General features: G+C 38.2%; 1 long non-coding RNA gene across 1 annotated transcript in view; it reads right to left on the reverse strand.

Moving 5' to 3' along the window:
- The window catches only part of LOC138854521 (uncharacterized), a 56979-nt gene that overhangs the window by 24308 nt on the left and 15171 nt on the right, over positions 1–17500 (reverse strand). Inside the window, exon 2 of the long non-coding RNA XR_011393728.1 lies at positions 14242–14427. This is a non-coding gene — a long non-coding RNA (uncharacterized lncRNA). The remainder of the gene's footprint in view (positions 1–14241; positions 14428–17500) is intronic.

The following is a 17500-nucleotide window of genomic DNA, read 5'->3' on the forward strand; positions in this document are numbered from 1 at the left end:
AGATTCTACTAACGTATAGGGAATAATGGCCGACGTTTTACTGAAAAACAACAACGAAGATTTAAATTAACTACTCAATATTTATCCAAGAAAACTCATTAACCAAACCAAACAGTTTTATCATAGTTACCAAATAATATCCACACGAGGTCATTACAATGATTTGTTAAATAAACATAATTCAATTTTGAATATATCTATATATATATATATATATATATATATATATATATATATATCTATATATATATATATATATATATATATATATATATATATATATATATGTAGTAGTTAGTGTTTTTATTTAATAAATGTATGGAAGAGGGTAAGGTACGTAGGGACTGGCAGAGAGCATGCATAGTTACTTTGTATAAAGGCAAAGGTGACAAAATAGAGTGTAAAAATTATAGGGGAATAAGTCTGTTAAGTATATGTGGTAAAGTGTATGGTAGAATTATTATTGAAAGAATTAAGAGTAAGACAGAAAGTAGGATAGCAGATGAACAAGGAGGCTTTAGGAAAGGTAGGGGGTGTGTGGACCAGGTGTTTACAGTGAAACATATAGGTGAACAGTATTTAGATAAAGGTAAAGAGGTTTTTGTGGCATTTGTGGATTTGGAAAAGGCGGCAATGTGGCAGATGTTGCAGGTGTTTGGTATATGAGGTAGGTTATTGAAAGCGGTGAAAAGATTTTACGAGGATAGTGAGGCTCAGGATAGAGTATGTAGGAGAGAGGGAGATTATTTCCCAGTAAAAGTAGGCCTTAGACAAGGATGTGTGATGTCACCATGGTTGTTCAATATATTTATAGATGCGAAGGTGTTGGCAAGAGATGTGGCGTTAAAAGATAAAGAATCTAACACAAAGTGGGAGTAGTCACAGTTGCTCTTTGCTGAAGAGAATTTGCAGAAATTGGTTGATGAATTTGGTAGGGTATGTAAAAGAAGGAAATTAAGAGTGAATATAGGAAAAAGTAAGGTGATGAGGATAAAAAAAAATTAGGTAACGGAAGACTGGATATCAGATTGGAGGGAGAGAGTATGGAGGAGGTGAATGTATTCAGATATTTGGGAGTGGACGTGTCAGCAGATGGGTTTATGAAGGATGAAGTGAATGATAGAATTAACAAGGGGAAAAGGGTAAGTGGTGCACTGAGGAGTCTGTGGAGACGAAGAACTTTACCCATGAAAGGAAAGAGGGGAATGTATGAGGGTATAGTTATACCAACGCTCTTGTATGGGTGTGAGGCATGGGTTGTGAATGTTGCAACAAGGAGAAGGCTGGAAGCAGTTGAGATGTCATGTCTGAGGGCAATGCAGAGAATCCGTAGTTTGGAGAATAGAAGGTGCGGGCTGAGGAGGGGTTATTGAGATGGTTTGGACATGCAGAGAGGTTGGGACAATGACAATGAACAATGACTTCGAGAGTCTATAAATATGTAGTGGAGGGAAGGCGGGGTAGGGGTCGGCCTATGCATGGTTGGAGGGAGGGGGTAAAGGAGGTTTTGTGCTCGAGGGAGCTTGGACTTCCAGCAAGCGTGCATGAGCGTGTTAGGAGCGAATGGAGACAAATGGTTTTTAGGACTTGACGTGCTGTTAGAGTGTGACCAAGGTAACATTTATGAAGGGATTCGGGGAAACCGGCAGGCTGGACTTGATTCCTGTAGATGGGAAGTACAGTGCCGGCACCCTGAAGGAGGGGTGTTAATGTTGCAGTTTTATAACTGTAGTGTAAAGCACCCTTCTGGCAAGACAGTGATGGAGTGAATGTTGATGAAGTTTTTCTTTTTCGGGCCACCCGGCCTTGGTGGGAAACGGCCGATGTGTTAATATGTATATATATATATATTATATATATGTATATATATATATATTATATATATGTATATATATTTTATATATATTTATATATATATTATATATATGTATATATATATTATATATATGTATATATATATATATATATTATATATGTTTACCTGGAGTTTACCTGGAGAGAGTTCCGGGGGTCAACGCCCCCGCGGCCCGGTCTGTGACCAGGCCTCCTGGTGGATCAGAGCCTGATCTACCAGGCTGTTGCTGCTGGCTGCACGCAAACCAACGTACGAGCCACAGCCCGGCTGATCCGGAACTGACTTTAGGTGCTTGTCCAGTGCCAGCTTGAAGACTGCCAGGGGTCTGTTGGTAATCCCCCTTATGTGTGCTGGGAGGCAGTTGAACAGTCTCGGGCCCCTGACACTTATTGTATGGTCTCTTAACGTGCTAGTGACACCCCTGCTTTTCATTGGGGGGATGGTGCATCGTCTGCCAAGTCTTTTGCTTTCGTAGTGAGTGATTTTCGTGTGCAAGTTCGGTACTAGTCCCTCTAGGATTTTCCAGGTGTATATAATCATGTATCTCTCCCTCCTGCGTTCCAGGGAATACAGGTTTAGGAACCTCAAGCGCTCCCAATAATTGAGGTGTTTTATCTCCTATATAAACTGAGCCGGATTTTACAGCCGGATAAAATAAATATTAAAGCTGAAATTGAAATTAATTATAAACATTATTTAAAGTGAAGGTTACATTCGTCTTCTGAATTGCAAAAAAAAAAAAAAATACCGATATGCAGAAATCTTGCGAATGTAATCAGTTTAATAAATGGAATCATCTTATCCAACAAAAATTATATGAACATATAAATTTCTCCTTTTACCAGGTCATTACTTATTATTATTGCAGTTATTATTATTATCGTTGCTATTATCATTATTATTGCTGTTATTACTATTGTTATTGCTATTATTATTGCTATTATTATTGTTATTATTATCGTTATTGCTATTTTTAAATATTCCATTTTTTATACCTCTAAAGAACAAAGAACAATAGCCACAATACCGTGACTGGAACAATACACAAATAACTCGCACACAGGAGAAACTTACTACGACGTTTTGGTCCGACTTGCACCATTAACAAGTCACACTAACACACGAAGGTAAGGGAGGTGTATGTCACTGTATATATACCGAGGTATATACACAGTGACACCTCAGTTACCAAAGGTATGTGATGTGTATGTCACTGTATATATACCGAGAGTTTATTTTAATCGCTACTTCAGGGATTAGAGTATTCTGGGCTGATGGCGATCAGGTTACACGTAGCCTTAATGACCCTCTTAGAGTCGACGAGTTTTTATCCTCATTAACCAGATTACATGCTCTTCCGAGTGTCAACATGATTTTAGAATTTTTAGCCGAATTTAATTAAATATTAAGAATATTATGTAAAACCTAACCTACCAGGCTACCTACCCCTCGTATCGGACACGCGTTTTAGCACACACTACTGTGTTGATTTCTGGCATGGAACTGGCAGGGAGGCTTGGTCAAAGGACTGGTATTCCGGGGGCGTTGACCCCCGGAATACCCTTCAGGTAAACTTCAGGTCTGGCAGGGGTTTGACAGGTATCTGGCCGGGGTCGAATCTAGATCCTACATATACATATCAGATTCCTGCCAGTTCTGAAGAACTACAAACAAATAATCGTTTGTTCTACTATAAGTGAGAATAGTGTGGTGAAAAATACTCAACATCTCGAGCAACACGGACGTAAGATTTAGGTTCATTCATCCCATATGCCAACTACATTCTATAAGATTAGCACACCATGTAAGATTACCGGCATTTACGGTATTTCCCGGCATATAAGGCGCACGACAGAAGTGTCGTAACGGTAATCAGTAATCATATTCAAGGGTTAATTATCCTCTTACTTTACGCTAAAGTGTAACTCAGAGCCCAACCTTGACGCTGACCTTGAGCATATAAGACGCAGGGTAATTTTCCAAGTTCTTTGTGCGAAAAAAGGCGCGTCTTATATGCCGTAAAATACGGTAAATGATGGGGAAGTAGATCAAGATGGTTACACTATGAAGTCTGAAAGCTTCAGCACAAGCATCCTTCATATAGACATAACAGTGTTGTAACAGAACGGCTTCAAAGTCTTAATCTAACAGAAATTTAATGTGTTACTACCGTTTTTTGTTCTTGGCTGGGTATAGGATTGTGGGTACAAGTAAATAATTTTTCCCTTCAAACTCTATTAAGAACGCGTTTAAAATCGTAACTAATTAGAACTGATATAAATCCCCCCCCAAGAAAAAAGTTAGAACGAAAAGGCAGTACCGTGACTGGAACAATACACGAATAACCGTGATAACTTTCTCGTTCGTGTGGGTTATATGTGTGAACTAAAGTTATAGAGGTACAGGGGACATTTTATTCTTTTTAATGGTGGGTCTAGTAGAGCAAACATTAAGTAGTAGTAATAGTAATGGTTGTAATAATAGTAGTAATGGTAGTAATAGTAGTAATAGTAATAGTTGTGATAATAGTAGTAATGGTAGTAATAGTAGTAATAATAATAGTAGTAATAGTAATAGTTGTGATAGCAGTAATGATAGTAATAGTAGTAATAATAATAGTATAGTAATAATAGTAATAGTAGTAGTAGCAGCAATAGTAGTAGTAGTAACAGTAATAGTAGTAGTAGTAATAGTAATAGTGTTAGTAGTTACTAGTTGTCAAGTACTTCACTTCCTGTACAAGATAAAGTGACTTTCCAATTATTTTCAAAGAACATAAATTATTCTCTCCATTTCAGGCTGGTGATGTGCACGTTGACTTACATTATTATAATCATAACTAAGCCCTAAACCCACATGGGCAAACGAAAGTTTCTCTCACCGCAGCTGGACGCCCCATTTAGTTCATGTTGAAGGCCTGAGGCTGACTCACGTACTCCGTACTACCGAGATACTTTCCACGCACTGACCATGTCTCCACAGAAGGAAGGAAGACCCAGAGTAGGGTTCTGGCTTTAGTTCAAATAGCTTTATCATCACGTTGACGGTAGTTAAAACATCACAGAGGTGCAAAATGGGTCCAGAGACTTTTTCTAATCAAATGATCAGTTTTTAATACATAACATGTATATGACATGTATATGACATGTATATGACATGTATATGACATGTATATCTGTAGCACTCGCAGATTAACTCGTACACAGAACTGACTTCTGATAGAGTGTTTGTAGGCCACAAAAACTTGACATGTGGGCCAAATGGCCTCCGGGCCTGTAGTTAGGCTATCATAGGTTAGATTAACATAATCTAGCTTATAATTACGTACAAACCGAGAATAAAGCATGACATGGGCGGCAGACGTCTAGCAGTTCACTTATGGCTGAGTGGTCAGACAAGCAGCTGAGATTAGCGGATGGAGGGTCGAGCCTCCATCACTCCTTGCACTGGATGAAACATAAGGGTTTAGCTCGTGCTATGTATATAGTCGGCATCTTCACGCTCGTTTCTAGGTTAGATCTCAGCCACGTTTCGCTCGTCAGGAGCGGCTTGACAAAGCCTATGGAGAGCGAAAGGTTGCCACAGTACAATGTCTCATTAGTTGAACATATGTCCTTTTATCTAACATATCGTCGGTAACTCCAACATTATTACAAGTTTGATCTTCCCCAAGAAGTACCGGGGACTCGATCCTACGTACCAGAAGTCTCTCAGGCGAACGACTCCACCAGTTGCTGGTATAAACTTTAAATGGTCTTAAAACTCTCTCCTTATCTACCAAATCTCCCATGAAGAGCAACAGCTGATACCACGATTCATGTTTTAGGAAGAAACTCAATGTCACTCGAATTATGCGATCATGTCTCTTGATGGTGCGCCAGGCACTGTGCCAGGCACTGTGCCTGGCACTCTTCTCCATGCAAACTGCAGGGTATAATTGATTCAGAAAGAATACAATCGAAGTTTTAAAGATAATATGTTCACAACTTCATGAGATAACTGGAATCTTTCTGGACGGTTATTTGAATCCTGGAAGACAGTGATTGAAATTCTGGAAGACAATAAAACCCTGGAGGACGTTGATTGAAGCCTTTGAGGACAATGAAATTCTGGAGAGCAATGACTGAAATCCTTGGGGATAATAATTAGAATCCATGACCATAAATTAAAATCTATGACCATAAATTAAAATCCTTGACCATTTATTTATTATTATTTATTATAAATTTGTGCACACATACAGAGGTACAAAAAAATACAGATAAGAGCAGTATGCCAAAGCCACTTATACTATGCATAGCATTACGGGCTGGCTTAAAATTAACTTAAGATTAATTAAGCAATGATGAAGTCAGTGATAAAACATTAATGTAAACAGATTACTATAAAGCACAAGTGAGTATTACAAAGACAGGTCATATGAAGGATTCTGTTAGGTAGTGTATTTAAAAAATAATAAAGTTAGATTGGGTTTTAGGTTTAACACTTATGTGATATAATTGTGAGAAACATTTAAGATATACAATTTATAAGGTTCAGTTATTCAGTATTTATTTGGTTTTGGGTGAGTAAGTGATCTTTGAGTAGAGACTTGAATTTATAAACAGGAAGTGTTTCTTTTATATTTACAGGTAATGAATTCCAGATTTTAGGGCCTTTTATGTGCATTGAGTTTTTGCATAGTGTGAGATGAACACGAGGAACATCAAAGAGTGATCTGTGCCTTGTGTTATGGTCATGTGTTCTGTTGAGGTTGGCAAGGAGATGTTTGAGGGGAGGGTTAATATCAGAGTTAAGTGTTCTATGTATGTAATAGGTGCAGTAATAAGTATGGATGTTTTGTATGGTGAGTAGGTTTAGTGTATTGAATATTGGTGGAGTGTGCTGCCTGTAGTGAGAATTTGTTATCATTCTAACTGCAGCCTTTTGTTGGGTAATTAGTGGTCTGAGATGGTTAACTGTTGTTGAGCCCCATGCACAAATTCCATAGGTGAGATAGGGGTAAATAAGAGAGTGATATAGGGCCAGGAGGGCTGACTGTGGAACATAGTACCGTATCTTCGATAGTATGCCTACAGTCTTGGAAATTTTCTTAGAAATTTGTTGTATATGTGTATGAAATTTGAGTCTATTATCAAGGTGGATTCCTAAGAATTTTCCCTCTGTTAGCTTTGTGATAGGTGATCCGTTTATCATTATGTTAAGAGGGACATCTGTAGCTCTGTTACCAAACTGAATGAAGTAGGTTTTGTCAATGTTTAGTGTAAGTTTGTTAGTCCTCATCCAGGTAGATATTTTCTGTAATTCGGTATTTACAGTATTGGCTAGTGTGACTGGGCTCGGGTGAGAGAAGACGTATGTAGTGTCATCTGCAAATAGTGTGGGTTTGAGTAATTGCGAAGCATTTGGAAGGTCATTTATGTATAGGAGAAAGAGAAGAGGGCCAAGGACACTTCCCTGTGGGACACCAACTGTAATTGGTTGCGCAGAAGAGTTTGCCCCATTTGCGTACACATATTGGCTTCTGTTGCTGAGGTATGACTTGAGGTAATTGAGGGAGTGCCCTCTTATACCATAGTGTGACAATTTTACGTGGAGCAAGTCATGGTCAACTGTATCAAAAGCTTTACGTAAGTCAATGAAGATCCCCAGTGGGACTTCTTTTTTCTCTATTGCAGTGTATATATGTTCTAGCATGTGTATAATAGCATCATTAGTATTTTTATTAGGCCTGAATCCAAATTGGCAGGGGTTGAGTATGTTCTGGGAGATAAGGTAGGAGTAGATTCGTTTATGAATTAGTTTTTCAAAGATTTTTGAGAGAGGGTGTAAGTTGGATATTGGCCTATAGTTATTCAACTCTGTTTGGTCTCCTCCTTTGTGGATCGGGGTGACCCTTGCTATTTTGAGTACTGTAGGGAAGGTGGAGGATTCAATGGATTTGTTAAAGAGTGTTGCAATGATTGGAGATAGCACTTGTGACACTTTTTTATATATAAAGGGTGGTAAGGTACTTAAATCTCCTGCCTTGTTTTTTAGTGCATTGATTATAAGGGAGACTTCGTATGGGTTAGTCGGAGCTAGGAACAGTGTGTTCGGGTAGTTGCCGGTGAGGTAGTTATTTGGTGGGGTATCTGAGCTTGGGATTTTATGGGCAAGGTTTTGTCCTATAGTGGAGAAGAAATCATTGAGTCTGTTTGCTGTTTCTGTTGGTGGGAGTTGGGGTTCATCTGATTTTGCTAATTTTATTTCGCTATTTCGTGATATCTTTTTTGTTCCCAGAATTTCAGATAGTGTTTTCCAGGTCTTTTTTATATCACCTCGTAAGTTGGATAATCTGTTCTCATAATACAATTTTTTTGCCCTTCTTATCAGGCTGGTTAGGATTGACGAGTAACGTTTTGTTTGGTCTCTGGTTATGTGACCCATTCTGTACTGTTTTTCATATTGGTGTTTTGTATTTATGGATTTGAGAATGCTGGGTGTTAGCCAGGGACTGTTCAGTCTCTTTGCTGTCATCTGTTTAGTTTTTTTAGGGCAGTGCTTGTTATAGAGGTATTGGGTCTTTTTTAGAAAATTATTAATACATTCGTCAATATCTGTATAGATTTCTAGCTCAGTGTGCCAATCAATGTTTGCTAATGCTGTTGCGAAGTTATTAATGGCTGCCTCATTGTGAAGTCTGAAGGTGACTTTAGTAGTGTCTTGGGGTAGTTTACCAAGAGTTGTTATGAGGAAAGTAGGGTAGTGGTCTGTGGTATTATCTGTAATTATGCCTGATTTTAAAGGGGATATGGTGTTGGTCCAGATGTGGTCAAGTAGGGAAACACTAGTCTCTGTAACTCTTGTAGGTTTTGTTACTGTTGGTAGTAACATACAGTTACTCATTGTGTTTGTGAATTCAGTAACGTGTGGGTCCTGGTCTTGCAGGAGATTTATATTGAAGTCACCTGAGAGTAGTAAGTGATCTTTGTTCATGCGTGCATCAGTTATCATACTTCCTAGATTTTGACTAAATTGGCTAATGTTTGACTGTGGAACTCTGTAGATGTTTATCAATGTGAGAGGTTTTTGTAGGTATTTGGATTTGAATTTAGCTATTATATATTCCCCATGTTCATCCCTTGTGCAAGTATTAGTGATACATTCTAGTTGGTCTGAGTAGTATATGGCTGTGCCACCCCCTTGTTGGTCTGGCCTACAGTTGTGTATGGCTGTGTAACCAGGAATGGCATAGACATCTGTACTATCAGGCTTTAGCCAGGTTTCAGTTAGTGTAATGATGGACATATTGGCATGTAAGGAATTTAGTAATGCTATGAGGTCATCGTAATGCTTGCTTAATGATCTGATATTGTAGTTAAAGATAGTTATGTTGTTGTTGGCACTGAGAAGTGCCTTTGATTGTTCTGCAGTGTAGTAATTACAGTAACTGTTTGATTCATTTAAGTCATTAAATAAGAGGTTGGTATCAGGATCAATGCTTGTAATCATAAGATTTGTAGTGAATCTATAGTTAGAATTAAGTATAAAACAAAGTAAATAGTCTTAAGCTAAAAAATAGCACCTGAATTATTTAACAAATGTAAAATAATGAGCTAAGGGACTAATACAAATAAAGTGATGATCATATAATAGTGCTTGGGAATATGATAGTAGGTAGTACTATAAAGGTAATTTTTTAAAGTTATAATTATAGTTTAAAATTATAATAAAAAGGGACTAATATAGGTTGTGAATAAATGAGCTTTGGAATATAATGGCAAGATTGTGAGCTTATTCTACTTTAGCACCTGAGAATAGCACCTTGATTATTTTAACAGTTGTGGATATATAAACTAGGATAGTTATATAAAGCTAAAATAAAGGAGAAAATATAAAAGGGACTAAAATTAAGTAATGGTAAGCAAAGTTAAATGGACAGATGGTAGGAATTATAATATAAACTTATAATATAAAAATACAATTTGAAATGGTACTTGCAATTGCACTAGAGTCTGGTATGGGTTGTTGACAAGATCAAGGTTATAACTATAGATTTAAATTGACAAAATAAAATTCACTATTAAAGTACAAAAGAATAATAGTAAAAAATCACAATGGTAATGTCTTGGTTATAATATGATAGTAAGATGGTAGACAGGTACCCAGGTACACAGGTACAAAGGATAATACAAGGTTGGGGTTGAATATAAAAACTTGAAAATTTGGCAACAAAATGTTATGGGAAGTATAAAATAATGTTTAATGTACAAAAGTAAAATTGACTGGTAGTAAATATGGTGTTTAATAAAATTTTAGTAAGTAATAATGATTACAAAAAAGTGAAATAGTAATGTTTATTTCATTCAATATTGCACTGGTAGTTATACTTGAGGTTATATGGCAGTACAAGGTAATTAAGAGTAATCTAGGATAGTAAATGTGGTATTAAAACAGGTAAAGGTAATTAGTCAAGTAATGGTTATTAAATGTCAAAAATGTTAAGAGTAAATTGAAATTTTAGTAAAAATGATATTTATTAATTTTAGTAAGTAATATCAATTGTAGTATTTAAAAAAAATATGAGGTAGTAATATGGACAGAGAAAGTATCAATTCAGCTAATGTTCAAGCGAACAATAGTAAATAAGAAAATCACATAAGGTGATTTATGCTTACTAGTAAAATCACAAAATGAGGTAGTTGATTATTTAAATACTAAGAGATTGTACAATGAAATTTGAACAATAATGGAGCAAAACATACACTACACTACGTAGACTTTTAAGTTGGACATTGTTTAGTTATTCTCTGTAAGATTAGTATCCCTGAGAAATCGTGATAGATCATTTTCGTTCGTGATTGTGTACAGTTGACCTACATTTGTTTTCCTAACTAGAATTTTCCCATCCCGTGTGAAGCATTGGTGTATTGTGTCATTATTCTCCCGCTTAAGTTTTCTGACTCTATACAGGAGGTTCTGACGTTTTTTGGTAAGACACTCGTTTATGTATACCTCTTTCTTTACTTTAATAGATGCAATAATTAAGTCTTTTTTCCTATCATGTGAGTTGAATCTAAGCATAACACTTTTTCTACCATGGGATCCTAGTAATCTGGCTTCTTTTATTTCAGACTCTGGTACAATAACACTTGTTTGGTCCTTTATGATCTGCAGAGTAATTTCTTTACTGTTTGTTTGGTTCATATCACTGGGAAAAAGTGGACTGTTAACTATTACTGCGTCCGATAGTTTTTCTTGCTCAGTTTTATCTTCTTGGAGAGCAAAGTAGTCACTGAACTGGTTATCTAAGTTGTTCTTCCATTGTTTTACTGCTTCTTCAACCTTTGTATTAAGAGATATTATTTGTTGGGTATGGCTATCTATGACTGTTTGGATGGTCTTGTCACAGTTAGTCATTCCAGGTGTTGATAACTTTTGTTCAAGACTGAGGATTTTGTTCTCGAGTTGTGTCATCCTGGTGTCTTGTTTTGTTAGCGTCTCTCGAAGATTCATATTTTCAATAACTAAGTTGGAGATGCATGACTTTAGGGTATCTGGATCGTTGGTCATACCTGAGAGACTACTAGGTAGGTTGAATCCGGGGAAGAGAGGGGAGGATGGGCTGGTGGCAGCCATGTTTGTTGTTATTGTTGTGGTGTCGCCTTGAGTGGTGGTGAGTGGGGTGGTTGCTGGGCCGGCGTCCTCCTGGCTACACTTGTTGAATAGTTGATTTTTCGGTGTTTTCTTGCTGGCCTTGGTGTTGTTTCCTCTTAGATTGCGCCTCATAATACTACAGGAATTGTTGTTGTTAAGAAGAAGTTGTAGTATACAAAGCTTAGGGTTACGTTGTTCGGCTGGCAGCGGGGTGTTGCTTTCGGTTTGTGTGCAGTCTTCCTTTGATCTCTCTTTTTTTCGATTTGTAGGTTTCACTGTTGGTAATCTTTTGTCATTCTGGGTGCTACGTTGATTAAAATCCTTGACCATAATTAAAATCCTTGACCATAATTAAAATCCCTGACCATAATTAAAATCCTTTACCATAATTAAAATCCTTGACCATAATTAAAATCCTTGACCATAATTAAAATCCTTGACCATAATTAAAATGCCTGACCATAATTAAAATGCCTGATTATAATTAAAATCCTTGACCATAATTAAAATCCTTGACCATAATTAAAATCCTTGACCATAATTAAAATGCCTGACCATAATTAAAATCCTTGACCATAATTAAAATTCTTGACCATAATTAAAATCCTTGACCATAATTAAAATCCTTGACCATGATTAAAATACCTGACCATGATTAAAATACATGACTATAATAAAAATCCTTGACCATAATTAAAATCCCTGACCATAATTAAAATCCCTGAACATAATTAAAATCCTTGAGCATAATTAAAATCCCTGACCATAATTAAAATCCCTAACCATAATTAAAATCCTTGACCATAATTAAAATCCTTGATCATAATTAAAATCCTTGACCATAATTAAAATCCTTGACCATAATTAAAATCCTTGACCAAAATTAAAATCCCTTACCATAATTAAAATCCTTGACCATAATTAAAATCCTTGACCATAATTAAAATCCCTGACCATAATTAAAATTCCTGACCATAATTAAAATCCTTGACCATAATTAAAATCCCTGACCATAATTAAAACCCCCTACCGTAATTAAAATCCTTGACCATAATTAAAATCCTTGACCATAATTAAAATCCTTGACCATAATTAAAATCCTTATAAACGAGAAAATACAGAGACAAGGTAGACAGAAAAAAAATGAGAGGAAGACTGGAGAGGTGAACATAAGACAAGCTCTATCGGACATAACGACAACTTTGACCATCTAGTACAACTTTTTACTCTTGAGGTGGTAGCTGCTGCTCTTGGAGAGGATAGAGAAGTCCTTCAAGTAAGATAACTTTGACGCTCGTACGACCTACAGGCTCTGAGGCTGTCTTCCAGCAGAGTCGTAACCAGATTTCGTAGATTTTAACACTTCCCCAAACCCGGGAGAAAAATTGATATTTGTTCAATGTCGTAGACTATTTTTTGAGGTCATGTGAGAAGGGTATGATGATATTTAGATGTTTTAGATTTGGCCGCTGAAATGACTAGTTTATTGTGCATCCCACATCCATCCTGTGGACGGTAGCGCAAGAGCATATGGATACACAAAAGGTCTAGGAACTAGGCCCCAAAAGGGTTAACAGGAGTACATCTGGATTTATATCTACAGTTCACTTATCTGTCACAAGCAAGTTTAGGAAGTTTGCTTAATATATCTGGTGTCTTATTTCCATTAATATATCATGACACGTCACATAGGTTATCATACTGTCTATCTCTATATTCCCCAATAAGCGGATAATTAAGCACATAGTGTTCAAGACAGTGACCATAAGGCTGGTCACGTACTTTACCTTTGGTCTGATTATCATATATGTGTCTCCAATACTGCCAGAAGTACTTCCAATTAAGCCTAAGCCTGGCCACTACAGCATCAGTCTGTTCACATTGCAAGTTGTTCTATCAACGTACTTATCCACGTTCATGTTATCATAGGGAGTTATAGATCTACTCAGGCTTCTAAATGCATTCCTATAACAGTTTCATTATTTACTTCTCTTCTGATATTATTTCTAATGCTAGACACAGGTATACCAAAGTTATATTCTACATATCCTTCAGGGATACTTTTCTTGGCTAACATATCAACTTTATCATGAAGGAATACTCCAATGTGTGATGGGATCCATAACAATGGTACATTAATTCATCTCAAAAAATATTCCAGGGATAATTTAAAGTAGATTAAATATTCACGTCATAAACAATTGACAAGAAAAAAAGTACAAAAGTACAAAGCAGAAAAAGAAGAACAAGGGGAGAAAAGTAGGACGATGTTTACGAAGAAGAGAAGAAAGAAGAATGATGATAATCCTCCAATCTACAAGTCAAGGCCCTACAAGCCTTTGTCTTCATAGTGAGGTTTCCCTTCTTCAATATTTTTATCTGGTATCAGTCATCATCTTCCTGGTGTGGCTGTGGAGAAGCTTTCGTTTTATTTACCAGTGATGATGCATTGTTTCTCGAACCGATACTCTGCTTTCCTACCTGCTTTTTCGTTCCTGGCTGTTCTTCCCAGTACTTGTTGTCCACTTAATGGAGAGAGGTTCGAGTCTACATCCCTATTTGTCCTGAATAATCCACACGGACTTCAAGCGAGAAATAAAATATTATACTTTTTCACTGCTCGCTATTGACATAATTGAAAAAGATTTCTGAAATTCTCCTCTAGGTATTTTGAAAGCTTTTTTTACCTATGTAGTGCCACAAGTATGATTAGTGAAGTGGGTGTCACAACTAGGACAGTGTCTCACCTATGACGGTGCCATAGCTGAAGAAGAGCTGGTGAAACTGGCTAGCGAAGGAGGTGAAGAGGCATCCGAGAGCAGTGATGAGGCCCCCCAACACTGCTGTGAGACGAGTCGAGTTCCTCCTGCACACACCAATGGTGATAGGAGACACCAGCAGTGCTACCGATGTCGACAGTCCTCCCAGCCAGCCTGGTAGAGCAGAGAGAGAGGTGAGAAGTGTGGGGGGCGAAAGAAAAAGGCAGAGAGAGAGAGAGAGCTGATGTTTGTAACAGCTCTTAGCTTGTAAATAAAGCTAGGAACCCCTAACGTTGTAAAACCCTGTTTAAAACAGGAGAGGCGTGTGTGGGGAGGTGAAAGAGGCGAGAGATAAGCAGTCTTGGCCTGCAGTAAAATTATTATAGAATCAAAGAGGACATTTATCTGAGGATCAATATTGGCAGTTATGGATTATAATGTAGCAACGAGGAATTAGTGACAAGGGAGAACTAAGTTTATCTAAATCTGTTGGGGTGAGAGGTGTAGGGAGAGAGAGGTGTGGGACAGAGAGGGATGTGTGGGACAGAGAGGGGTGTGTGGGACAGAGAGGGAGATAAAGGAAACAGAGAAGCGAGGAAGAGGAAACGTACATGCTTGATATAGGAAGATATATGCGAGATAAACGGAAAGGTGGGAAGTGTGGGTGACACGAACACCTCTTATTGTATAAGTGAGTTTTGGGGAATTATTTTGTACACGAGTTTGGGGAAATTATTTTGTACACGAGTGTGGGGGAATTATTTTGTACACGAGCTTGGGGAAATTATTTTGTACACGAGTGTGGGGAAATTATTTTGTACACGAGTGTGGGGGAATTATTTTGCACACGAGTGTGGGGGAATTATTTCGTACACGAGTGTGGGGGAACAGCATGACTGGGAATTTACAATTAGCGTATGTGTGGGGGAAGGAATTAAAAGAAATTAAAAGCTCTTGGATAAACTCATTGAATATTGTGTATGAAAGTATATTTCACAATACCACAATCATACAACTCTCTCTACTCACTACATACACAGTTACATTTTCAGTGTGAAATACCAAATAAAACTCTTCACAAAATCAAAATAGCCAATAAACACAATCCTTTTTCAAGCAAAAACATCCCTAATCTTATTAAGACATATTAAATTAACACTAAAACGAGCATTCTAAACATTCTCAGAGGTCCCAACAGGTACCCTGGGTAGTATGCAACCCATACCTTAAAGTGTAATGCCAAAGCCTTGACAAATGGCTATAATACGCAGTGTTGAGGCAAACCCAAAGCTTGGCGGAGAGGCTTTGGATCATTCGTAATAGACTATGGACTATTATATTCTACCCTCGCTAGAGAATCGTCTCAACGCACTGATTCTAGTCGAAAGAAGAGGATCAACCATCCAGACACTGCTGAAACCCTGTACAGGTTGTTGCTCTGTCTGTAGGGCTGCCACACCAGCTGGTTCCCAAGTATGTACCGATGAATGTGACGCAGTAAGTCACTGTGATGATGAATTCTGCTACCGAGTGAGCTTCTTGTAATCATCATTTCTGCATTTGAGGCGTTTATAACCCGCGTCTCCTACATGACCCGGTCATAAATACGTCCTTGGATGTGTGAATGAAGTGGTGGAAGACAGAGCGCCGACGTTTCACTCGGAGAGGAACGTTGAGCTAAACGTTGACTTAAAGAAGCCTTGCTCTGCACTGTCTTAGCATCAATATGAGGTGTTACTGTGTGCCTTTATAAAGAGGAAAATATCAGGATGTTAAATAAAATTTTCACTTAGACAAAATAAACAAGAGTGAGCCTAATAAAAGAGATGTCTCATCCACACAAGAGCTTTCATTATTTCTCTCCAAGAGTGAACCTTCCATTATTGCTTAATGTTATTTACGACCAGAGCGTTGATCTGCACAGGAAAGTGAGGAAATAACCACAAATGCAATTATTCTGAAGTTTTGCCATTTTTGTTTAAATATCATTCCGATTTTATTTCTCATCTCTATATTTTTTAGCATTTGGTCAGAGTTACGGAGGTTTTTTTTTTTTTTTTTTTTTTTGGGGGGGGGGTGGGGGTGGAGGGCAGCTGAAATCACGAGTGTCACCCCAGTTCAGTGATGGTTCTAGTGTGTCACCCCAGTTCAGTGATGGTTCTAGCTTGTCACCCCAGTTCAGTGATGGTTCTAGTGTGTCACCCCAGTTCAGTGATGGTTCTAGCTTGTCACCCCAGTTCAGTGATGGTTCTAGTGTGTCACCCCAGTTCAGTGATGGTTCTAGTGTGTCACCCCAGTTCAGTGATGGTTCTAGCTTGTCACCCCAGTTCAGTGATGGTTCTAGTGTGTCACCCCAGTTCAGTGATGGTTCTAGTGTGTCACCCCAGTTCAGTGATGGTTCTAGTGTGTCACCCCAGTTCAGTGATGGTTCTAGTGTGTCACCCCAGTTCAGTGATGGTTCTAGTGTGTCACCCCAGTTCAGTGATGGTTCTAGTGTGTCACCCCAGTTCAGTGATGGTTCTAGCTTGTCACCCCAGTTCAGTGATGGTTCTAGTGTGTCACCCCAGTTCAGTGATGGTTCTAGTGTGTCACCCCAGTTCAGTGATGGTTCTAGTGTGTCACCCCAGTTCAGTGATGGTTCTAGTGTGTCACCCCAGTTCAGTGATGGTTCTAGCTTGTCACCCCAGTTCAGTGATGGTTCTAGTGTGTCACCCCAGTTCAGTGATGGTTCTAGCTTGTCACCCCAGTTCAGTGATGGTTCTAGTGTGTCACCCCAGTTCAGTGATGGTTCTAGTGTGTCACCCCAGTTCAGTGATGGTTCTAGTGTGTCACCCCAGTTCAGTGATGGTTCTAGTGTGTCACCCCAGTTCAGTGATGGTTCTAGCTTGTCACCCCAGTTCAGTGATGGTTCTAGTGTGTCACCCCAGTTCAGTGATGGTTCTAGCTTGTCACCCCAGTTCAGTGATGGTTCTAGTGTGTCACCCCAGTTCAGTGATGGTTCTAGTGTGTCACCCCAGTTCAGTGATGGTTCTAGTGTGTCACCCCAGTTCAGTGATGGTTCTAGTGTGTCACCCCAGTTCAGTGATGGTTCTAGCTTGTCACCCCAGTTCAGTGATGGTTCTAGTGTGTCACCCCAGTTCAGTGATGGTTCTAGCTTGTCACCCCAGTTCAGTGATGGTTCTAGTGTGTCACCCCAGTTCAGTGATGGTTCTAGTGTGTCACCCCAGTTCAGTGATGGTTCTAGTGT

Source organism: Cherax quadricarinatus, chromosome 62, assembly GCF_038502225.1.
Source record: "Cherax quadricarinatus isolate ZL_2023a chromosome 62, ASM3850222v1, whole genome shotgun sequence".
In the NCBI taxonomy this organism is placed as follows: domain Eukaryota; kingdom Metazoa; phylum Arthropoda; class Malacostraca; order Decapoda; family Parastacidae; genus Cherax; species Cherax quadricarinatus.